At 30.5% G+C, this 25,662-nt stretch overlaps 1 long non-coding RNA gene across 1 annotated transcript in view; it reads right to left on the minus strand.

Moving 5' to 3' along the window:
- Positions 1-691: 691 nt before the first annotated feature.
- The window catches only part of LOC148958713 (uncharacterized), a 103,701-nt gene continuing 78,730 nt past the window's right edge, over positions 692-25,662 (minus strand). Inside the window, exons 6-10 of the long non-coding RNA XR_016144479.1 lie at positions 5,875-5,920; positions 5,177-5,222; positions 4,305-4,350; positions 2,383-2,428; positions 692-1,204 (exon numbers count right to left, since the gene is read on the minus strand). This is a non-coding gene — a long non-coding RNA (uncharacterized LOC148958713). The remainder of the gene's footprint in view (positions 1,205-2,382; positions 2,429-4,304; positions 4,351-5,176; positions 5,223-5,874; positions 5,921-25,662) is intronic.

The following is a 25,662-nucleotide window of genomic DNA, read 5'->3' on the forward strand; positions in this document are numbered from 1 at the left end:
ATTTTTCTAAAAAATCGATGACCCCGGGTATGCAAAAAAAATCGAAAATGGAAATGTTCAAAAAAAATTTTTTTTTCCTCGAAACAACTTGAAACAACTTAAATTATGTCCGCAATACTATTCGATAAGTTTTGTGAAGATATCACGACCGTATTTGTCGAAAAAGGACCAAGCCATTTTTCTAAAAAATCCATGACCCCGGGTATGCAAAAAAAGTCAAAAATTAAAATGTTCAAAAAAAATTTTTTTTTGCTCGAAACAACTTGAAACAACTTAAATTATTTCGGCAATACTATTCGATAAGTTTCGTGTAGATATCACGACTATATTTGTCGAAAAAGGACTAGGCCATTTTTCTAAAAAATCCATGACCCCGGGTATGCAAAAAAAGTCAAAAATGAAAACGTTCAAAAAAAATTTTTTTTTGCTCGAAACAACTTGAAATTACTTAAATTATATCTGCAATACTATTTGAAAAGTTTCGTGAAGATATCACGACCGTATTTGTGGAAAAAGGACTAAGCCATTTTTCTAAAAAATCCATGACCCCGGGTATGCAAAAAAACTCAAAAAATGTAAATGTTCAAAACAAAATTTTTTTTCCTCGAAACAACTTGAAATTACTTAAAATATGTCCACAATACTATTTGAAAAGTTTCGTGAAGATATCACGACCGTATTTGTCAAAAAGGACCAAGCCATTTTTCTAAAAAATCCATGACCCCGGGTATGCAAAAAAAGTCAAAAAATGTAAATGTTCAAAAAAAAATTTTTTTTGCTCGAAACAACTTGAAATGGCTTAAATTATGTCGGCAATACTATTCGATAAGTTTTGTGAAAATATCACGACCATATTTGTCGAAAAAGGACCAAGCCATTTTTCTAAAAAATCCATGACCCAGGGTATGCAAAAAAGTCAAAAATGAAAAGGTTCAAAAAAAATTTTTTTTTGCTCGAAACAACTTGAAACAACTTAAATTATGTCTGCAATACTATTTGAAAAGTTTCGTGAAAATATCACGACCGTATTTGTGGAAAAAATACTAAGACATTTTTCCAAAAAATCCATGACCCCGGGTATGCAAAAAATGTAAAAAAAATCGTCAGTATTCCCCAAAAAAAATTTCAGCATTAAGTAAGTTAAAAGCTATAAGATACCTTTTTTAAACATTGCAAAATTTTTCCGTGAACTTCCAAGTGATGTCTGAAAGAAAGAGGCCAGGTAAACATTTAAAATTCAATCACTTTACATAATCAGAAAAAGTCAAATAATGTAAATGTTCAAAAATAATTTTTTTTGCTCGAAACAACTTGAAATGACTTAAATTATGTCCGCAATACTATTTGAAAAGTTTCGTGAAGATATCACGACCATATTTGTCGAAAAAGGACTGAGCCATTTTTCTAAAAAATCCACGACCCCGGGTATGCAAAAAAAGTCAAAAAATGTAAATGTTCAAAACAAAATTTTTTTTCCTCGAAACAACTTAAAACAACTTGAATTATATCCGCAATATTATTTGAAAAGTTTCGTGAAAATATAACGACCGTATTTGTCGAAAAAGGACCAAGCCATTTTTCTAAAAAATCCATGACCCCGGGTATGCAAAAAAAGTCAAAAAATGAAAACGTTCCAAAAAATTTTTTTTTGCTCGAAACAACTTGAAATTACTTAAATTATATCTGCAATACTATTTGAAAAGTTTCGTGAAGATATCACGACCGTATTTGTGGAAAAAGGACTAAGCCATTTTTCTAGAAAATCCATGACCCCGGGTATGCAAAAAAAGTCAAAAAATGTAAATGTTCAAAACAAAATTTTTTTTCCTCGAAACAACTTGAAATTACTTAAAATATGTCCACAATACTATTTGAAAAGTTTCGTGAAGATATCACGACCGTATTTGTCAAAAAGGACCAAGCCATTTTTCTAAAAATTCCATGACCCCGGGTATGCAAAAAAAGTCAAAAAATGTAAATGTTCAAAAAAAAATTTTTTTTGCTCGAAACAACTTGAAATGGCTTAAATTATGTCGGCAATACTATTCGATAAGTTTTGTGAAAATATCACGACCATATTTGTCGAAAAAGGACCAAGCCATTTTTCTAAAAAATCCATGACCCAGGGTATGCAAAAAAGTCAAAAATGAAAAGGTTCAAAAAAAATTTTTTTTTGCTCGAAACAACTTGAAACAACTTAAATTATGTCTGCAATACTATTTGAAAAGTTTCGTGAAAATATCACGACCGTATTTGTGGAAAAAATACTAAGACATTTTTCCAAAAAATCCATGACCCCGGGTATGCAAAAAATGTAAAAAAAATCGTCAGTATTCCCCAAAAAAAATTTCAGCATTAAGTAAGTTAAAAGCTATAAGATACCTTTTTTAAACATTGCAAAATTTTTCCGTGAACTTCCAAGTGATGTCTGAAAGAAAGAGGCCAGGTAAACATTTAAAATTCAATCACTTTACATAATCAGAAAAAGTCAAATAATGTAAATGTTCAAAAATAAATTTTTTTGCTCGAAACAACTTGAAATGACTTAAATTATGTCCGCAATACTATTTGAAAAGTTTCGTGAAGATATCACGACCATATTTGTCGAAAAAGGACTGAGCCATTTTTCTAAAAAATCCACGACCCCGGGTATACAAAAAAAATCGAAAATGGAAATGTTCAAAAAAAATTTTTTTTTCCTCGAAACAACTTGAAACAACTTAAATTATCTCCGCAATACTATTCGATAAGTTTTGTGAAGATATCACGACCGTATTTGTCGAAAAAGGACCAAGCCATTTTTCTAAAAAATCCATGACCCCGGGTATGCAAAAAAAGTCAAAAATTAAAATGTTCAAAAAAAATTTTTTTTGCTCGAAACAACTTGAAACAACTTAAATTATGTCGGCAATACTATTCGATAAGTTTTGTGTAGATATCACGACCGTATTTGTGGAAAAAGGACTAAGCCTTTTTTCTAAAAAATCCATGACCCCGGGTATGCAAAAAAGTCAAAAAATGTAAATGTTCAAAACAAAATTTTTTTTCCTCGAAACAACTTAAAACAACTTGAATTATGTCCGCAATATTATTTGAAAAGTTTCGTGAAAATATAACGACCGTATTTGTCGAAAAAGGACCAAGCCATTTTTCTAAAAAATCCATGACCCCGGGTATGCAAAAAAAGTCAAAAAATGAAAACGTTCAAAAAAAATTTTTTTTTGCTCGAAACAACTTGAAATTACTTAAATTATGTCCGCAATACTATTTGAAAAGTTTCGTGAAGATATCACGACCATATTTGTCGAAAAAGGACTGAGCCATTTTTCTAAAAAATCCATGACCCCGGGTATGCAAAAAAAATCGAAAATGGAAATGTTCAAAAAAAATTTTTTTTTCCTCGAAACAACTTGAAACAACTTAAATTATGTCCGCAATACTATTCGATAAGTTTTGTGAAGATATCACGACCGTATTTGTCGAAAAAGGACCAAGCCATTTTTCTAAAAAATCCATGACCCCGGGTATGCAAAAAAAGTCAAAAATTAAAATGTTCAAAAAAAATTTTTTTTTGCTCGAAACAACTTGAAACAACTTAAATTATTTCGGCAATACTATTCGATAAGTTTTGTGTAGATATCACGACTATATTTGTCGAAAAAGGACTAGGCCATTTTTCTAAAAAATCCATGACCCCGGGTATGCAAAAAAAGTCAAAAATGAAAATGTTCAAAAAAAATTTTTTTTTGCTCGAAACAACTTGAAATTACTTAAATTATATCTGCAATACTATTTGAAAAGTTTCGTGAAGATATCACGACCGTATTTGTGGAAAAAGGACTAAGCCATTTTTCTAAAAAATCCATGACCCCGGGTATGCAAAAAAGTCAAAAAATGTAAATGTTCAAAACAAAATTTTTTTTCCTCGAAACAACTTAAAACAACTTGAATTATGTCGGCAATACTATTCGATAAGTTTTGTGAAAATATCACGACCATATTTGTCGAAAAAGGACCAAGCCATTTTTCTAAAAAATCCATGACCCAGGGTATGCAAAAAAGTCAAAAATGAAAAGGTTCAAAAAAAATTTTTTTTTGCTCGAAACAACTTGAAACAACTTAAATTATGTCTGCAATACTATTTGAAAAGTTTCGTGAAAATATCACGACCGTATTTGTGGAAAAAATACTAAGACATTTTTCCAAAAAATCCATGACCCCGGGTATGCAAAAAATGTAAAAAAAATCGTCAGTATTCCCCAAAAAAAATTTCAGCATTAAGTAAGTTAAAAGCTATAAGATACCTTTTTTAAACATTGCAAAATTTTTCCGTGAACTTCCAAGTGATGTCTGAAAGAAAGAGGCCAGGTAAACATTTAAAATTCAATCACTTTACATAATCAGAAAAAGTCAAATAATGTAAATGTTCAAAAATAAATTTTTTTGCTCGAAACAACTTGAAATGACTTAAATTATGTCCGCAATACTATTTGAAAAGTTTCGTGAAGATATCACGACCATATTTGTCGAAAAAGGACTGAGCCATTTTTCTAAAAAATCCACGACCCCGGGTATACAAAAAAAATCGAAAATGGAAATGTTCAAAAAAAATTTTTTTTTCCTCGAAACAACTTGAAACAACTTAAATTATCTCCGCAATACTATTCGATAAGTTTTGTGAAGATATCACGACCGTATTTGTCGAAAAAGGACCAAGCCATTTTTCTAAAAAATCCATGACCCCGGGTATGCAAAAAAAGTCAAAAATTAAAATGTTCAAAAAAAATTTTTTTTTCCTCGAAACAACTTGAAACAACTTAAATTATGTCCGCAATACTATTCGATGAGTTTTGTGAAGATATCACGACCGTATTTGTCGAAAAAGGACCAAGCCATTTTTCTAAAAAATCCATGACCCAGGGTATGCAAAAAAGTCAAAAATGAAAAGGTTCAAAAAAAATTTTTTTTTGCTCGAAACAACTTGAAACAACTTAAATTATGTCTGCAATACTATTTGAAAAGTTTCGTGAAAATATCACGACCGTATTTGTGGAAAAAATACTAAGACATTTTTCCAAAAAATCCATGACCCCGGGTATGCAAAAAATGTAAAAAAAATCGTCAGTATTCCCCAAAAAAAATTTCAGCATTAAGTAAGTTAAAAGCTATAAGATACCTTTTTTAAACATTGCAAAATTTTTCCGTGAACTTCCAAGTGATGTCTGAAAGAAAGAGGCCAGGTAAACATTTAAAATTCAATCACTTTACATAATCAGAAAAAGTCAAATAATGTAAATGTTCAAAAATAAATTTTTTTGCTCGAAACAACTTGAAATGACTTAAATTATGTCCGCAATACTATTTGAAAAGTTTCGTGAAGATATCACGACCATATTTGTCGAAAAAGGACTGAGCCATTTTTCTAAAAAATCCACGACCCCGGGTATACAAAAAAAATCGAAAATGGAAATGTTCAAAAAAAATTTTTTTTTCCTCGAAACAACTTGAAACAACTTAAATTATCTCCGCAATACTATTCGATAAGTTTTGTGAAGATATCACGACCGTATTTGTCGAAAAAGGACCAAGCCATTTTTCTAAAAAATCCATGACCCCGGGTATGCAAAAAAAGTCAAAAATTAAAATGTTCAAAAAAAATTTTTTTTTCCTCGAAACAACTTGAAACAACTTAAATTATGTCCGCAATACTATTCGATGAGTTTTGTGAAGATATCACGACCGTATTTGTCGAAAAAGGACCAAGCCATTTTTCTAAAAAATCCATGACCCCGGGTATGCAAAAAAAGTAAAAAAAATCGTCAGTATTCCCCAAAAAAAATTTCAGCATTAAGTAAGTTAAAAGCTATAAGATACCTTTTTTAAACATTGCAAGATTTTTCAGTGAACTTTCAAGTGATGTCTGAAAGAAAGAGGCCAGGTAAACATTTAAAATTCAATCACTTTACATAATCAGAAAAAGTAAAAAAATGTAAACGTTCAAAAAATTTTTTTTTTGCTCGAAACAACTTGAAATTACTTAAATTATATCTGCAATACTATTTGAAAAGTTTCGTGAAGATATCACGACCGTATTTGTGGAAAAAGGACTAAGCCATTTTTCTAAAAAATCCATGACCCCGGGTATGCAAACAAAGTCAAAAAATGTAAATGTTCAAAACAAAATTTTTTTTCCTCGAAACAACTTAAAACAACTTGAATTATGTCCGCAATATTATTTGAAAAGTTTCGTGAAAATATAACGACCGTATTTGTCGAAAAAGGACCAAGCCATTTTTCTAAAAAATCCATGACCCCGGGTATGCAAAAAAAGTCAAAAAATGAAAACGTTCAAAAAAAATTTTTTTTTGCTCGAAACAACTTGAAATTACTTAAATTATGTCCGCAATACTATTTGAAAAGTTTCGTGAAGATATCACGACCATATTTGTCGAAAAAGGACTGAGCCATTTTTCTAAAAAATCCATGACCCCGGGTATGCAAAAAAATCAAAAATGAAAATGTTCAAAAAAAATTTTTTTTTCCTCGAAAAAACTTGAAACAACTTAATATATGTCCGCAATACTATTCGATAAGTTTTGTGAAGATATAACGACTGTATTTGTCGAAAAAGGACTAAGCCATTTTTCTAAAAAATCCATGACCCCGGGTATGCAAAGAAAGTCAAAAAATGAAAACTTTCAAAAGAATTTTTTATTGCTGGAAACAACTTGAAATTACTTAAATTATGTCCGCAATACTATTTGAAAAGTTTCGTGAAGATATCACGACCATATTTGTCGAAAAAGGACTGAGCCATTTTTCTAAAAAATCCATGACCCCGGGTATGCAAAAAAAGTAAAAAAATGTAAACGTTCAAAAAATTTTTTTTTTGCTCGAAACAACTTGAAATGACTTAAATTATGTCCATAATACTATTTGAAAAGTTTCATGAAGATATCACGACCGTATTTGTCGAAAAAGGACCAAGCCATTTTTCTAAAAAATCCATGACCCCGGGTATGCAAAAAAAGTCAAAAATGAAAATGTTCAAAAAAAATTTTTTTTGCTCGAAACAACTTGAAACTACTTAAATTATGTCCGCAATACTATTTGAAAAGTTTCATGAAGATATCACGACCGTATTTGTCGAAAAAGGACCAAGCCATTTTTCTAAAAAATCCATGACCCCGGGTATGCAAAAAAAATCAAAAAATGTAAACGTTCAAAAATAATTTTTTTTTGCTCGAAACAACTTTAAAGTACTTAAATTATGTCCGCAATACTATTCGATAAGTTTTGTGAAGATATCACGACCGTATTTGTCGAAAAAGGACCAAGCCATTTTTCTAAAAAATCCATGACCCCGGGTATGCAAAAAAAGTAAAAAAATGTAAACGTTCAAAAAATTTTTTTTTTGCTCGAAACAACTTAAAATGACTTAAATTATGTCCATAATACTATTTGAAAAGTTTCGTGAAGATATCACGACCCTATTTGTCGAAAAAAGACCAAGCCATTTTTGTAAAAAATCCATGACCCCGGGTATGCAAAAAAAAACAAAAAATGTAAACGTTCAAAAAATTTTTTTTTCCTCGAAACAACTTGAAACAACTTAAATTATGTCCGCAATACTATTCGATAAGTTTTGTGAAGATATCACGACCGTATTTGTCAAAAAAGGACCAAGCCATTTTTCTAAAAAATCCATGACACCGGGTATGCAAACAAAGTCAAAAAATGTAAATGTTCAAAACAAAATTTTTTTTCCTCGAAATAACTTAAAACAACTTGAATTATGTCCGCAATATTATTTGAAAAGTTTCAGGAAAATATAACGACCGTATTTGTCGAAAAAGGACCAAGCCATTTTTCTAAAAAATCCATGACCCCGGGTATGCAAAAAAAGTAAAAAAATGTAAACGTTCAAAAAATTTTTTTTTTGCTCGAAACAACTTAAAATGACTTAAATTATGTCCATAATACTATTTGAAAAGTTTCGTGAAGATATCACGACCCTATTTGTCGAAAAAGGACCAAGCCATTTTTCTAAAAAATCCATGACCCCGGGTATGCAAAAAAAATCAAAAAATGTAAACGTTCAGAAAAAATTTTTTTTTGCTCGAAACAACTTGAAACAACTTAAATTATGTCCGCAATACTATTTGATAAGTTTTGTGAAGATATCACGACCGTATCTGTCGAAAAAGGACCAAGCCACTTTTCTAAAAAATCCATGACCCCGGGTATGCAAAAAAAGTCAAAAAATGTAAACGTTCAAAAAAAATTTTTTTTTGCTCGAAACAACTTGAAATGACTTAAGTTATGTCCGCAATACTATTTGAAAAGTTTCGTGAAGATATCACGACCGTATTTGTCGAAAAAGGACGAAGCCGTTTTTCTAAAAAATCCATGACCCCGGGTATGCAAAAAAAAACAAAAAATGTAAACGTTCAAAAAATTTTTTTTTCCTCGAAACAACTTGAAACAACTTAAATTATGTCCGCAATACTATTCGATAAGTTTTGTGAAGATATCACGACCGTATTTGTCGAAAAAGGACCAAGCCATTTTTCTAAAAAATCCATGACCCCGGGTATGCAAAAAAAGTAAAAATGAAAATGTTCAAAAAAAATTTTTTTTTCCTCGAAAAAACTTGAAACAACTTAATATATGTCCGCAATACTATTCGATAAGTTTTGTGAAGATATAACGACCGTATTTGTCGAAAAAGGACTAAGCCATTTTTCTAAAAAATCCATGACCCCGGGTATGCAAAGAAAGTCAAAAAATGAAAACTTTCGAAAAAATTTTTTTTTGCTGGAAACAACTTGAAATTACTTAAATTATGTCCGCAATACTATTTGAAAAGTTTCGTGAAGATATCACGACCATATTTGTCGAAAAAGGACTGAGCCATTTTTCTAAAAAATCCATGACCCCGGGTATGCAAAAAAAATCAAAAATGAAAATGTTCAAAAAAAATTTTTTTTGCTCGAAACAACTTGAAACTACTTAAATTATGTCCGCAATACTATTTGAAAAGTTTCATGAAGATATCACGACCGTATTTGTCGAAAAAGGACCAAGCCATTTTTCTAAAAAATCCATGACCCCGGGTATGCAAAAAAAATCAAAAAATGTAAACGTTCAAAAAAAATTTTTTTTTGCTCGAAACAACTTTAAAGTACTTAAATTATGTCCGCAATACTATTCGATAAGTTTTGTGAAGATATCACGACCGTATTTGTCGAAAAAGGACCAAGCCATTTTTCTAAAAAATCCATGACCCCGGGTATGCAAAAAAAGTAAAAAAATGTAAACGTTCAAAAAATTTTTTTTTTGCTCGAAACAACTTAAAATGACTTAAATTATGTCCATAATACTATTTGAAAAGTTTCGTGAAGATATCACGACCCTATTTGTCGAAAAAAGACCAAGCCATTTTTGTAAAAAATCCATGACCCCGGGTATGCAAAAAAAAACAAAAAATGTAAACGTTCAAAAAATTTTTTTTTCCTCGAAACAACTTGAAACAACTTAAATTATGTCCGCAATACTATTCGATAAGTTTTGTGAAGATACCAGGACCGTATTTGTCGAAAAAGGACCAAGCCATTTTTCTAAAAAATTCTATGACCCCGGGTATGCAAAAAAAGTCAAAAAATGTAAACGTTCAAAAAAAATTTTTTTTTTGCTCGAAACAACTAGAAATGACTTAAGTTATGTCCGCAATACTATTTGAAAAGTTTCGTGAAGATATCACGACCGTATTTGTGGAAAAAGGACGAAGCCGTTTTTCTAAAAAATCCATGACCCCGGGTATGCAAAAAAAGTCAAAAAATGTAAATGTTCAAAACAAAATTTTTTTTCCTTGAAACAACTTAAAACAACTTGAATTATGTCCGCAATACTATTTGAAAAATGTCGTGAAGATATCACAACCGTATTTGTCGAAAAAGTACCAAGCCATTTTTCTAAAAAATCCATGACCCCGGGTATGCAAAAAAAGTCAAAAAATGTAAACGTTCAAAAAAATTTTTTTTTGCTCGAAACAACTTGAAACAACTTGAATTATGTCGGCAATACTATTTGATAAGTTTTGTGTAGATATCACGACCATATATGTCGAAAAAGTACCATGCCATTTTTCTAAAAAATCCATGACCCCGGGTATGCAAAAAAAGTCAAAAAATGTAAATGTTCAAAACAAAATTTTTTTTCCTCGAAACAACTTAAAACAACTTGAATTATGTCCGCAATACTATTTGAAAAATTTCGTGAAGATATCACAACCGTATTTGTGGAAAAAGGACTAAGCCATTTTTCTAAAAAATCCATGACCCCGGGTATGCAAAAAAAGTAAAAAAATGTAAACGTTCAAAAAATTTTTTTTTTGCTCGAAACAACTTAAAATGACTTAAATTATGTCCATAATACTGTTTGAAAAGTTTCGTGAAGATATCACGACCCTATTTGTCGAAAAAGGACCAAGCCATTTTTCTAAAAAATCCATGACCCCGGGTTTGCAAAAAAAATCAAAAAATGTAAACGTTCAGAAAAAATTTTTTTTTGCTCGAAACAACTTGAAACAACTTAAATTATGTCCGCAATACTATTTGATAAGTTTTGTGAAGATATCACGACCGTATTTGTCGAAAAAGGACCAAGCCATTTTTCTAAAAAATCCATGACCCCGGGTATGCAAAAAAAGTCAAAAAATGTAAACGTTCAAAAAAATTTTTTTTTTGCTCGAAACAACTTGAAACAACTTAAATTATGTCCGCAATACTATTTGATAAGTTTTGTGAAGATATCACGACCGTATTTGTCGAAAAAGGACCAAGCCATTTTTCTAAAAAATCCATGACCCCGGGTATGCAAAAAAAGTCAAAAAATGTAAATGTTCAAAACAAAATTTTTTTTCCTCGAAACAACTTAAAACAACTTGAATTATGTCCGCAATACTATTTGAAAAATTTCGTGAAGATATCACAACCGTATTTGTCGAAAAAGTACCAAGCCATTTTTCTAAAAAATCCATGACCCCGGGTATGCAAAAAAAGTCAAAAAATGTAAACGTTCAAAAAAATTTTTTTTTTGCTCGAAACAACTTGAAACAACTTGAATTATGTCGGCAATACTATTCGATAAGTTTTGTGTAGATATCACGACCATATATGTCGAAAAAGTACCAAGCCATTTTCCTAAAACATCCATGACCCCGGGTATGCAAAAAAAGTCAAAAAATGTAAACGTTCCAAAAAATTTTTTTTTGCTCGAAACAACTTGCAACAATTTAAATTATGTCCCCAATACTATTCGGTAAGTTTCGTGAAAATATCACGACCATATTTGTCGAAAAAGGACTAAGCCATCTTTCTAAAAAATCCATGACCCCGGGTATGCAAAAAAAGTCAAAAATGAAACTGTTCAAAAAAAATTTTTTTTTGCTCGAAACAACTTGAAATTACTTAAATTATATCTGCAATACTATTTGAAAAGTTTCGTGAAGATATCACGACCGTATTTGTGGAAAAAGGACTAAGCAATTTTTCTAAAAAATCCATGACCCCGGGTATGCAAAAAAAGTCAAAAAATGTAAATGTTCAAAACAAAATTTTTTTTCCTTGAAACAACTTAAAACAACTTGAATTATGTCCGCAATACTATTTGAAAAATGTCGTGAAGATATCACAACCGTATTTGTCGAAAAAGTACCAAGCCATTTTTCTAAAAAATCCATGACCCCGGGTATGCAAAAAAAGTCAAAAAATGTAAACGTTCAAAAAAATTTTTTTTTTGCTCGAAACAACTTGAAACAACTTGAATTATGTCGGCAATACTATTCGATAAGTTTTGTGTAGATATCACGACCATATATGTCGAAAAAGGACCAAGCCATTTTTCTAAAAAATCCATGACCCGGGGTATGCAAAAAAAGTCAAAAAATGTAAATGTTCAAAACAAAATTTTTTTTCCTTGAAACAACTTAAAACAACTTGAATTATGTCCGCAATACTATTTGAAAAATGTCGTGAAGATATCACAACCGTATTTGTCGAAAAAGTACCAAGCCATTTTTCTAAAAAATCCATGACCCCGGGTATGCAAAAAAAGTCAAAAAATGTAAACGTTCAAAAAAATTTTTTTTTGCTTGAAACAACTTGAATTATGTCGGCAATACTATTTGATAAGTTTTGTGTAGATATCACGACCATATATGTCGAAAAAGTACCAAGCCATTTTTCTAAAAAATCCATGACCCCGGGTATGCAAAAAAAGTCAAAAAATGTAAATGTTCAAAACAAAATTTTTTTTCCTCGAAACAACTTAAAACAACTTGAATTATGTCCGCAATACTATTTGAAAAATTTCGTGAAGATATCACAACCGTATTTGTGGAAAAAGGACTAAGCCATTTTTCTAAAAAATCCATGACCCCGGGTATGCAAAAAAAGTCAAAAAATGTAAATGTTCAAAACAAAATTTTTTTTCCTCGAAACAACTTAAAACAACTTGAATTATGTCGGCAATACTATTCGATAAGTTTTGTGTAGATATCACGACCATATATGTCGAAAAAGTACCAAGCCATTTTTCTAAAAAATCCATGACCCCGGGTATGCAAAAAAAGTCAAAAAATGTAAACGTTCAAAAAAATTTTTTTTTTGCTCGAAACAACTTGAAACAACTTGAATTATGTCGGCAATACTATTCGATAAGTTTTGTGTAGATATCACGACCGTATTTGTCGAAAAAGGACCAAGCCATTTTTCTAAAAAATCCATGACCCCGGGTATGCAAAAAAAGTCAAAAAATGTAAATGTTCAAAACAAAATTTTTTTTCCTTGAAACAACTTAAAACAACTTGAATTATGTCCGCAATACTATTTGAAAAATGTCGTGAAGATATCACAACCGTATTTGTCGAAAAAGTACCAAGCCATTTTTCTAAAAAATCCATGACCCCGGGTATGCAAAAAAAATCAAAAATGAAAATGTTCAAAAAAAATTTTTTTTTGCTCGAAACAACTTGAAACAACTTAAATTATGTCCGCAATACTATTCGATAAGTTTTGTGAAGATATCACGACCGTATTTGTCGAAAAAGGACCAAGCCATTTTTCTAAAAAAATCCATGACCCCGCGTATGCAAAAAAAGTCAAAAAATGTAAATGTTCAAAACAAAATTTTTTTTCCTTGAAACAACTTAAAACAACTTGAATTATGTCCGCAATACTATTTGAAAAATGTCGTGAAGATATCACAACCGTATTTGTCGAAAAAGTACCAAGCCATTTTTCTAAAAAATCCATGACCCCGGGTATGCAAAAAAAGTCAAAAAATGTAAACGTTCAAAAAAATTTTTTTTTGCTTGAAACAACTTGAATTATGTCGGCAATACTATTTGATAAGTTTTGTGTAGATATCACGACCATATATGTCGAAAAAGTACCAAGCCATTTTTCTAAAAAATCCATGACCCCGGGTATGCAAAAAAAGTCAAAAAATGTAAATGTTCAAAACAAAATTTTTTTTCCTCGAAACAACTTAAAACAACTTGAATTATGTCCGCAATACTATTTGAAAAATTTCGTGAAGATATCACAACCGTATTTGTGGAAAAAGGACTAAGCCATTTTTCTAAAAAATCCATGACCCCGGGTATGCAAAAAAAGTCAAAAAATGTAAATGTTCAAAACAAAATTTTTTTTCCTCGAAACAACTTAAAACAACTTGAATTATGTTGGCAATACTATTCGATAAGTTTTGTGTAGATATCACGACCATATATGTCGAAAAAGTACCAAGCCATTTTTCTAAAAAATCCATGACCCCGGGTATGCAAAAAAAGTCAAAAAATGTAAACGTTCAAAAAAATTTTTTTTTTGCTCGAAACAACTTGAAACAACTTGAATTATGTCGGCAATACTATTCGATAAGTTTTGTGTAGATATCACGACCGTATTTGTCGAAAAAGGACCAAGCCATTTTTCTAAAAAATCCATGACCCCGGGTATGCAAAAAAAGTCAAAAAATGTAAATGTTCAAAACAAAATTTTTTTTCCTTGAAACAACTTAAAACAACTTGAATTATGTCCGCAATACTATTTGAAAAATGTCGTGAAGATATCACAACCGTATTTGTCGAAAAAGTACCAAGCCATTTTTCTAAAAAATCCATGACCCCGGGTATGCAAAAAAAATCAAAAATGAAAATGTTCAAAAAAAATTTTTTTTTGCTCGAAACAACTTGAAACAACTTAAATTATGTCCGCAATACTATTCGATAAGTTTTGTGAAGATATCACGACCGTATTTGTCGAAAAAGGACCAAGCCATTTTTCTAAAAAAATCCATGACCCCGCGTATGCAAAAAAAGTCAAAAAATGTAAACGTTCCAAAAAATTTTTTTTTGCTCGAAACAACTTGAAACAATTTAAATTATGTCCGCAATACTATTCGGTAAGTTTCGTGAAAATATCACGACCATATTTGTCGAAAAAGGACTAAGCCATCTTTCTAAAAAATCCATGACCCCGGGTATGCAAAAAAAGTCAAAAATGAAACTGTTCAAAAAAAATTTTTTTTTGCTCGAAACAACTTGAAATTACTTAAATTATATCTGCAATACTATTTGAAAAGTTTCGTGAAGATATCACGACCGTATTTGTGGAAAAAGGACTAAGCCATTTTTCTAAAAAATCCATGACCCCGGGTATGCAAAAAAAGTCAAAAAATGTAAATGTTCAAAACAAAATTTTTTTTCCTCGAAACAACTTAAAACAACTTGAATTATGTCCGCAATACTATTTGAAAAATTTCGTGAAGATATCACAACCGTATTTGTCGAAAAAGTACCAAGCCATTTTTCTAAAAAATCCATGACCCCGGGTATGCAAAAAAAGTCAAAAAATGTAAATGCTCAAAACAAATTTTTTTTTCCTCGAAACAACTTAAAACAACTTGAATTATGTCGGCAAAACTATTCGATAAGTTTTGTGTAGATATCACGACCATATATGTCGAAAAAGTACCAAGCCATTTTTCTAAAAAATCCATGACCCCGGGTATGCAAAAAAAGTCAAAAAATGTAAACGTTCAAAAAAATTTTTTTTTTGCTCGAAACAACTTGAAACAACTTGAATTATGTCGGCAATACTATTTGATAAGTTTTGTGTAGATATCACAACCATATATGTCGAAAAAGTACCGTGCCATTTTTCTAAAAAATCCATGACCCCGGGTATGCAAAAAAAGTCAAAAAATGTAAATGTTCAAAACAAAATTTTTTTTCCTCGAAACAACTTAAAACAACTTGAATTATGTCCGCAATACTATTTGAAAAATTTCGTGAAGATATCACAACCGTATTTGTGGAAAAAGGAGTAAGCCATTTTTCTAAAAAATCCATGACCCCGGGTATGCAAAAAAAGTAAAAAAATGTAAACGTTCAAAAAATTTTTTTTTTGCTCAAAACAACTTAAAATGACTTAAATTATGTCCATAATACTGTTTGAAAAGTTTCGTGAAGATATCACGACCCTATTTGTCGAAAAAGGACCAAGCCATTTTTCTAAAAAATCCATGACCCCGGGTATGCAAAAAAAGTCAAAAAATGTAAACGTTCAAAAAAATTTTTTTTTGCTCGAAACAACTTGAAACAACTTAAATTATGTCCGCAATACTATTTGATAAGTTTTGTGAAGATATCACGACCGTATTTGTCGAAAAAGGACCAAGCCATTTTTCTAAAAAATCCATGACCCCGGGTATGCAAAAAAAGTCAAAAAATGTAAATGTTCAAAACAAAATTTTTTTTCCTCGAAACAACTTAAAACAACTTGAATTATGTCCGCAATACTATTTGAAAAATTTCGTGAAGATATCACAACCGTATTTGTCGAAAAAGTACCAAGCCATTTTTCTAAAAAATCCATGACCCCGGGTATGCAAAAAAAGTCAAAAAATGTAAACGTTCAAAAAAATTTTTTTTTTGCTCGAAACAACTTGAAACAACTTGAATTATGTCGGCAATACTATTCGATAAGTTTTGTGTAGATATCACGACCATATATGTCGAAAAAGTACCAAGCCATTTTCCTAAAACATCCATGACCCCGGGTATGCAAAAAAAGTCAAAAAATGTAAACGTTCCAAAAAATTTTTTTTTGCTCGAAACAACTTGCAACAATTTAAATTATGTCCCCAATACTATTCGGTAAGTTTCGTGAAAATATCACGACCATATTTGTCGAAAAAGGACTAAGCCATCTTTCTAAAAAATCCATGACCCCGGGTATGCAAAAAAAGTCAAAAATGAAACTGTTCAAAAAAAATTTTTTTTTGCTCGAAACAACTTGAAATTACTTAAATTATATCTGCAATACTATTTGAAAAGTTTCGTGAAGATATCACGACCGTATTTGTGGAAAAAGGACTAAGCAATTTTTCTAAAAAATCCATGACCCCGGGTATGCAAAAAAAGTCAAAAAATGTAAATGTTCAAAACAAAATTTTTTTTCCTTGAAACAACTTAAAACAACTTGAATTATGTCCGCAATACTATTTGAAAAATGTCGTGAAGATATCACAACCGTATTTGTCGAAAAAGTACCAAGCCATTTTTCTAAAAAATCCATGACCCCGGGTATGCAAAAAAAGTCAAAAAATGTAAACGTTCAAAAAAATTTTTTTTTTGCTCGAAACAACTTGAAACAACTTGAATTATGTCGGCAATACTATTCGATAAGTTTTGTGTAGATATCACGACCATATATGTCGAAAAAGGACCAAGCCATTTTTCTAAAAAATCCATGACCCGGGGTATGCAAAAAAAGTCAAAAAATGTAAATGTTCAAAACAAAATTTTTTTTCCTTGAAACAACTTAAAACAACTTGAATTATGTCCGCAATACTATTTGAAAAATGTCATGAAGATATCACAACCGTATTTGTCGAAAAAGTACCAAGCCATTTTTCTAAAAAATCCATGACCCCGGGTATGCAAAAAAAGTCAAAAAATGTAAACGTTCAAAAAAATTTTTTTTTGCTTGAAACAACTTGAATTATGTCGGCAATACTATTTGATAAGTTTTGTGTAGATATCACGACCATATATGTCGAAAAAGTACCAAGCCATTTTTCTAAAAAATCCATGACCCCGGGTATGCAAAAAAAGTCAAAAAATGTAAATGTTCAAAACAAAATTTTTTTTCCTCGAAACAACTTAAAACAACTTGAATTATGTCCGCAATACTATTTGAAAAATTTCGTGAAGATATCACAACCGTATTTGTGGAAAAAGGACTAAGCCATTTTTCTAAAAAATCCATGACCCCGGGTATGCAAAAAAAGTCAAAAAATGTAAATGTTCAAGACAAAATTTTTTTTCCTCGAAACAACTTAAAACAACTTGAATTATGTCGGCAATACTATTCGATAAGTTTTGTGTAGATATCACGACCATATATGTCGAAAAAGTACCAAGCCATTTTTCTAAAAAATCCATGACCCCGGGTATGCAAAAAAAGTCAAAAAATGTAAACGTTCAAAAAAATTTTTTTTTTGCTCGAAACAACTTGAAACAACTTGAATTATGTCGGCAATACTATTCGATAAGTTTTGTGTAGATATCACGACCGTATTTGTCGAAAAAGGACCAAGCCATTTTTCTAAAAAATCCATGACCCCGGGTATGCAAAAAAAGTCAAAAAATGTAAATGTTCAAAACAAAATTTTTTTTCCTTGAAACAACTTAAAACAACTTGAATTATGTCCGCAATACTATTTGAAAAATGTCGTGAAGATATCACAACCGTATTTGTCGAAAAAGTACCAAGCCATTTTTCTAAAAAATCCATGACCCCGGGTATGCAAAAAAAATCAAAAATGAAAATGTTCAAAAAAAATTTTTTTTTGCTCGAAACAACTTGAAACAACTTAAATTATGTCCGCAATACTATTCGATAAGTTTTGTGAAGATATCACGACCGTATTTGTCGAAAAAGGACCAAGCCATTTTTCTAAAAAAATCCATGACCCCGCGTATGCAAAAAAAGTCAAAAATGAAACTGTTCAAAAAAAATTTTTTTTTGCTCGAAACAACTTGAAATTACTTAAATTATATCTGCAATACTATTTGAAAAGTTTCGTGAAGATATCACGACCGTATTTGTGGAAAAAGGACTAAGCCATTTTTCTAAAAAATCCATGACCCCGGGTATGCAAAAAAAGTCAAAAAATGTAAATGTTCAAAACAAAATTTTTTTTCCTCGAAACAACTTAAAACAACTTGAATTATGTCCGCAATACTATTTGAAAAATTTCGTGAAGATATCACAACCGTATTTGTCGAAAAAGTACCAAGCCATTTTTCTAAAAAATCCATGACCCCGGGTATGCAAAAAAAGTCAAAAAATGTAAATGCTCGAAACAAATTTTTTTTTCCTCGAAACAACTTAAAACAACTTGAATTATGTCGGCAAAACTATTCGATAAGTTTTGTGTAGATATCACGACCATATATGTCGAAAAAGTACCAAGCCATTTTTCTAAAAAATCCATGACCCCGGGTATGCAAAAAAAGTCAAAAAATGTAAACGTTCAAAAAAATTTTTTTTTTGCTCGAAACAACTTGAAACAACTTGAATTATGTCGGCAATACTATTCGATAAGTTTTGTGTAGATATCACGACCATATATGTCGAAAAAGGACCAAGCCATTTTTCTAAAAAATCCATGACCCGGGGTATGCAAAAAAAGTCAAAAATGAAAAGTTCAAAAAAAATTTTTTTTTGCTCGAAACAACTTGAAACAACTTAAATTATGTCCGCAATACTATTCGAAAAGTTTCGTGAAGATATCACGACCGTATTTGTCGAAAAAGGACCAAGCCATTTTTCTTAAAAATCCACGACCCCGGGTATGCAAAAAAAGTAAAAAAATGTAAACGTTCAAAAAATTTTTTTTTGCTCGCAACAATTTGAAATGACTTAAATTATGTCCGCAATACTATTTGAAAAGTTTCGTGAAGATATCACAACCGTATTTGTCGAAAAAGTACCAAGCCATTTTTCTAAAAAATCCATGACCCCGGGTATGCAAAAAAAGTCAAAAATGAAAATGTTCAAAAAAAACTTTTTTTTGCTCGAAACAACTTGAAACAACTTAAATTATGTCCGCAATACTATTTGAAAAGTTTCGTGAAGATATCACGACTGTATTTGTCGAAAAAGGAACAAGCCATTTTTCTAAAAAATCCATGACCCCGGGTATGCAAAAAAAATCAAAAATGAAAATGTTCAAAAAAAATTTTTTTTTGCTCGAAACAACTTGAAATTACTTAAATTTTATCTGCAATACTATTTGAAAAGTTTCGTGAAGATATCACGACCGTATTTGTGGAAAAAGGACTAAGCCATTTTTCTAAAAAATCCATGACCCCGGGTATGCAAAAAAAGTCAAAAAATGTAAATGTTCAAAACAATATTTTTTTTCCTCGAAACAACTTAAAACAACTTGAATTATGTCCGCAATACTATTTGAAAAATGTCGTGAAGATATCACAACCGTATTTGTCGAAAAAGTACCAAGCCATTTTTCTAAAAAATCCATGACCCCGGGTATGCAAAAAAAGTCAAAAAATGTAAACGTTCAAAAAAATTTTTTTTCTGCTCGAAACAACTTGAAACAACTTGAATTATGTCGGCAATACTATTCGATAAGTTTTGTGTAGATATCACGACCATATATGTCGAAAAAGTACCAAGCCATTTTCCTAAAACATCCATGACCCCGGGTATGCAAAAAAAGTCAAAAAATGTAAACGTTCCAAAAAATTTTTTTTTGCTCGAAACAACTTGCAACAATTTAAATTATGTCCCCAATACTATTCGATAAGTTTCGTGAAAATATCACGATCATATTTGTCGAAAAAGGACCAAGCCATTTTTCTAAAAAATCCATGACCCCGGGTATGCAAAAAAAGTCAAAAAATGTAAATGTTCAAAACAAAATTTTTTTTCCTCGAAACAACTTAAAACAACTTGAATTATGTCCGCAATACTATTTGAAAAATTTCGTGAAGATATCACAACCGTATTTGTCGAAAAAGTACCAAGCCATTTTTCTAAAAAATCCATGACCCCGGGTATGCAAAAAAAGTCAAAAAATGTAAACGTTCAAAAAAATTTTTTTTTGCTCGAAACAACTTGAAACAACTTGAATTATGTCGGCAATACTATTTGATAAGTTTTGTGTAGATATCACGACCATATATGTCGAAAAAGTACCAAGCCATTTTTCTAAAAAATCCATGACCCCGGGTATGCAAAAAAATTCAAAAAATGTAAACGTTCAAAAAAATTTTTTTTTTGCTCGAAACAACTTGAAATTACTTAAATTATATCTGCAATACTATTTGAAAAGTTTCGTGAAGATATCACGACCGTATTTGTGGAAAAAGGACTAAGCAATTTTTCTAAAAAATCCATGACCCCGGGTATGCAAAAAAAGTCAAAAAATGTAAATGTTCAAAACAAAATTTTTTTTCCTTGAAACAACTTAAAACAACTTGAATTATGTCCGCAATACTATTTGAAAAATGTCGTGAAGATATCACAACCGTATTTGTCGAAAAAGTACCAAGCCATTTTTCTAAAAAATCCATGACCCCGGGTATGCAAAAAAAGTCAAAAAATGTAAACGTTCAAAAAAATTTTTTTTTGCTCGAAACAACTTGAAATTACTTAAATTATGTCGGCAATACTATTTGATAAGTTTTGTGTAGATATCACGACCATATATGTCGAAAAAGTACCAAGCCATTTTTCTAAAAAATCCATGACCCCGGGTATGCAAAAAAAGTCAAAAAATGTAAACGTTCAAAAAAATTTTTTTTTTGCTCGAAACAACTTGAAATGGCTTAAATTATGTCGGCAATACTATTCGATAAGTTTTGTGAAAATATCACGACCATATTTGTCGAAAAAGGACCAAGCCATTTTTCTAAAAAATCCATGACCCCGGGTATGCAAAAAAAGTCAAAAAATGTAAATGTTCAAAACAAAATTTTTTTCCTCGAAACAACTTAAAACAACTTGAATTATGTCCGCAATACTATTTGAAAAATTTCGTGAAGATATCACAACCGTATTTGTCGAAAAAGTACCAAGCCATTTTTCTAAAAAATCCATGACCCCGGGTATGCAAAAAAAGTCAAAAAATGTAAACGTTCAAAAAAATTTTTTTTTTGCTCGAAACAACTTGAAACAACTTGAATTATGTCGGCAATACTATTCGATAAGTTTTGTGTAGATATCACGACCATATATGTCGAAAAAGTACCAAGCCATTTTCCTAAAACATCCATGACCCCGGGTATGCAAAAAAAGTCAAAAAATGTAAACGTTCCAAAAAATTTTTTTTTGCTCGAAACAACTTGCAACAATTTAAATTATGTCCCCAATACTATTCGGTAAGTTTCGTGAAAATATCACGATCATATTTGTCGAAAAAGGACTAAGCCATCTTTCTAAAAAATCCATGACCCCGGGTATGCAAAAAAAGTCAAAAATGAAACTGTTCAAAAAAAATTTTTTTTTGCTCGAAACAACTTGAAATTACTTAAATTATATCTGCAATACTATTTGAAAAGTTTCGTGAAGATATCACGACCGTATTTGTGGAAAAAGGACTAAGCAATTTTTCTAAAAAATCCATGACCCCGGGTATGCAAAAAAAGTCAAAAAATGTAAATGTTCAAAACAAAATTTTTTTTCCTTGAAACAACTTAAAACAACTTGAATTATGTCCGCAATACTATTTGAAAAATGTCGTGAAGATATCACAACCGTATTTGTCGAAAAAGTACCAAGCCATTTTTCTAAAAAATCCATGACCCCGGGTATGCAAAAAAAGTCAAAAAATGTAAACGTTCAAAAAAATTTTTTTTTGCTCGAAACAACTTGAAATTACTTAAATTATGTCGGCAATACTATTTGATAAGTTTTGTGTAGATATCACGACCATATATGTCGAAAAAGTACCAAGCCATTTTTCTAAAAAATCCATGACCCCGGGTATGCAAAAAAAGTCAAAAAATGTAAACGTTCAAAAAAATTTTTTTTTTGCTCGAAACAACTTGAAATGGCTTAAATTATGTCGGCAATACTATTCGATAAGTTTTGTGAAAATATCACGACCATATTTGTCGAAAAAGGACCAAGCCATTTTTCTAAAAAATCCATGACCCCGGGTATGCAAAAAAAGTCAAAAAATGTAAATGTTCAAAACAAAATTTTTTTCCTCGAAACAACTTAAAACAACTTGAATTATGTCCGCAATACTATTTGAAAAATTTCGTGAAGATATCACAACCGTATTTGTCGAAAAAGTACCAAGCCATTTTTCTAAAAAATCCATGACCCCGGGTATGCAAAAAAAGTCAAAAAATGTAAACGTTCAAAAAAATTTTTTTTTTGCTCGAAACAACTTGAAACAACTTGAATTATGTCGGCAATACTATTCGATAAGTTTTGTGTAGATATCACGACCATATATGTCGAAAAAGTACCAAGCCATTTTCCTAAAACATCCATGACCCCGGGTATGCAAAAAAAGTCAAAAAATGTAAACGTTCCAAAAAATTTTTTTTTGCTCGAAACAACTTGCAACAATTTAAATTATGTCCCCAATACTATTCGGTAAGTTTCGTGAAAATATCACGATCATATTTGTCGAAAAAGGACTAAGCCATCTTTCTAAAAAATCCATGACCCCGGGTATGCAAAAAAAGTCAAAAATGAAACTGTTCAAAAAAAATTTTTTTTTGCTCGAAACAACTTGAAATTACTTAAATTATATCTGCAATACTATTTGAAAAGTTTCGTGAAGATATCACGACCGTATTTGTGGAAAAAGGACTAAGCAATTTTTCTAAAAAATCCATGACCCCGGGTATGCAAAAAAAGTAAAAAAATGTAAATGTTCAAAACAAAATTTTTTTTCCTTGAAACAACTTAAAACAACTTGAATTATGTCCGCAATACTATTTGAAAAATGTCGTGAAGATATCACAACCGTATTTGTCGAAAAAGTACCAAGCCATTTTTCTAAAAAATCCATGACCCCGGGTATGCAAAAAAAGTCAAAAAATGTAAACGTTCAAAAAAATTTTTTTTTTCTCGAAACAACTTGAAATTACTTAAATTATATCTGCAATACTATTTGAAAAGTTTCGTGAAGATATCACGACCGTATTTGTGGAAAAAGGACTAAGCAATTTTTCTAAAAAATCCATGACCCCGGGTATGCAAAAAAAGTCAAAAAATGTAAATGTTCAAAACAAAATTTTTTTTCCTCGAAACAACTTAAAACAACTTGAATTATGTCCGCAATACTATTTGAAAAATGTCGTGAAGATATCACAACCGTATTTGTCGAAAAAGTACCAAGCCATTTTTCTAAAAAATCCATGACCCCGGGTATGCAAAAAAAGTCAAAAAATGTAAACGTTCAAAAAAATTTTTTTTTGCTCGAAACAACTTGAAACAATTTGAATTATGTCGGCAATACTATTTGATAAGTTTTGTGTAGATATCACGACCATATATGTCGAAAAAGTACCAAGCCATTTTTCTAAAAAATCCATGACCCCGGGTATGCAAAAAAAGTCAAAAAATGTAAATGTTCAAAACAAAATTTTTTTTCCTCGAAACAACTTAAAACAACTTGAATTATGTCCGCAATACTATTTGAAAAATTTCGTGAAGATATCACAACCGTATTTGTGGAAAAAGGACTAAGCCATTTTTCTAAAAAATCCATGACCCCGGGTATGCAAAAAAAGTCAAAAAATGTAAATGTTCAAAACAAAATTTTTTTTCCTCGAAACAACTTAAAACAACTTGAATTATGTTGGCAATACTATCTGATAAGTTTTGTGTAGATATCACGACCATATATGGCGAAAAAGTACCAAGCCATTTTTCTAAAAAATCCATGACCCCGGGTATGCAAAAAAAGTCAAAAAATGTAAACGTTCAAAAAAATTTTTTTTTTGCTCGAAACAACTTGAAACAACTTGAATTATGTCGGCAATACTATTCGATAAGTTTTGTGTAGATATCACGACCATATATGTCGAAAAAGGACCAAGCCATTTTTCTAAAAAATCCATGACCCGGGGTATGCAAAAAAAGTCAAAAATGAAAAGTTCAAAAAAAATTTTTTTTTGCTCGAAACAACTTGAAACAACTTAAATTATGTCCGCAATACTATTCGATAAGTTTTGTGAAGATATCACGACCGTATTTGTCGAAAAAGGACCAAGCCATTTTTCTAAAAAATCCATGACCCCGGGTATGCAAAAAAAGTCAAAAAATGTAAATGTTCAAAACAAAATTTTTTTTCCTTGAAACAACTTAAAACAACTTGAATTATGTCCGCAATACTATTTGAAAAATGTCGTGAAGATATCACAACCGTATTTGTCGAAAAAGTACCAAGCCATTTTTCTAAAAAATCCATGACCCCGGGTATGCAAAAAAAGTAAAAAAATATAAACGTATAAAAAAATTTTTTTTTGCTCAAAACAATTTGAAATGACTTAAATTATGTCCGCAATACTATTCGATAAGTTTTGTGAAGATATCACGACCGTATTTGTCGAAAAAGGACCAAGCCATTTTTCTAAAAAATCCATGACCCCGGGTATGCAAAAAAAGTCAAAAAATGTAAACGTTCAAAAAAAATTTTTTTTTGCTCGAAACAACTTGAAATGACTTAAGTTATGTCCGCAATACTATTTGAAAAGTTTCGTGAAGATATCACAACCGTATTTGTCGAAAAAGGACGAAACCGTTTTTCTAAAAAATCCATGACCCCGGGTATGCAAAAAAAGTCAAAAAATGTAAACGTTCAAAAAAAATTTTTTTTTGCTCAAAACAACTTGAAATGACTTAAATTATGTCCGCAATACTATTTGAAAAGTTTCGTGAAGATATCACGACTGTATTTGTCGAAAAAGGAACAAGCCATTTTTCTAAAAAATCCATGACCCCGGGTATGCAAAAAAAATCAAAAATGAAAATGTTCAAAAAAAATTTTTTTTTGCTCGAAACAACTTGAAACAACTTAAATTATGTCCGCAATACTATTCGATAAGTTTTGTGAAGATATCACGACCGTATTTGTCGAAAAAGGACCAAGCCATTTTTCTAAAAAAATCCATGACCCCGCGTATGCAAAAAAAGTCAAAAAATGTAAACGTTCCAAAAAATTTTTTTTTGCTCGAAACAACTTGAAACAATTTAAATTATGTCCGCAATACTATTCGGTAAGTTTCGTGAAAATATCACGACCATATTTGTCGAAAAAGGACTAAGCCATCTTTCTGAAAAATCCATGACCCCGGGTATGCAAAAAAAGTCAAAAATGAAACTGTTCAAAAAAAATTTTTTTTTGCTCGAAACAACTTGAAATTACTTAAATTATATCTGCAATACTATTTGAAAAGTTTCGTGAAGATATCACGACCGTATTTGTGGAAAAAGGACTAAGCCATTTTTCTAAAAAATCCATGACCCCGGGTATGCAAAAAAAGTCAAAAAATGTAAATGTTCAAAACAAAATTTTTTTTCCTCGAAACAACTTAAAACA

This window comes from Rhopilema esculentum, chromosome 12 (genome assembly GCF_057945365.1).
Source record: "Rhopilema esculentum isolate cy_ngs chromosome 12, ASM5794536v1, whole genome shotgun sequence".
Taxonomy (NCBI): Eukaryota; Metazoa; Cnidaria; class Scyphozoa; order Rhizostomeae; family Rhizostomatidae; genus Rhopilema; species Rhopilema esculentum.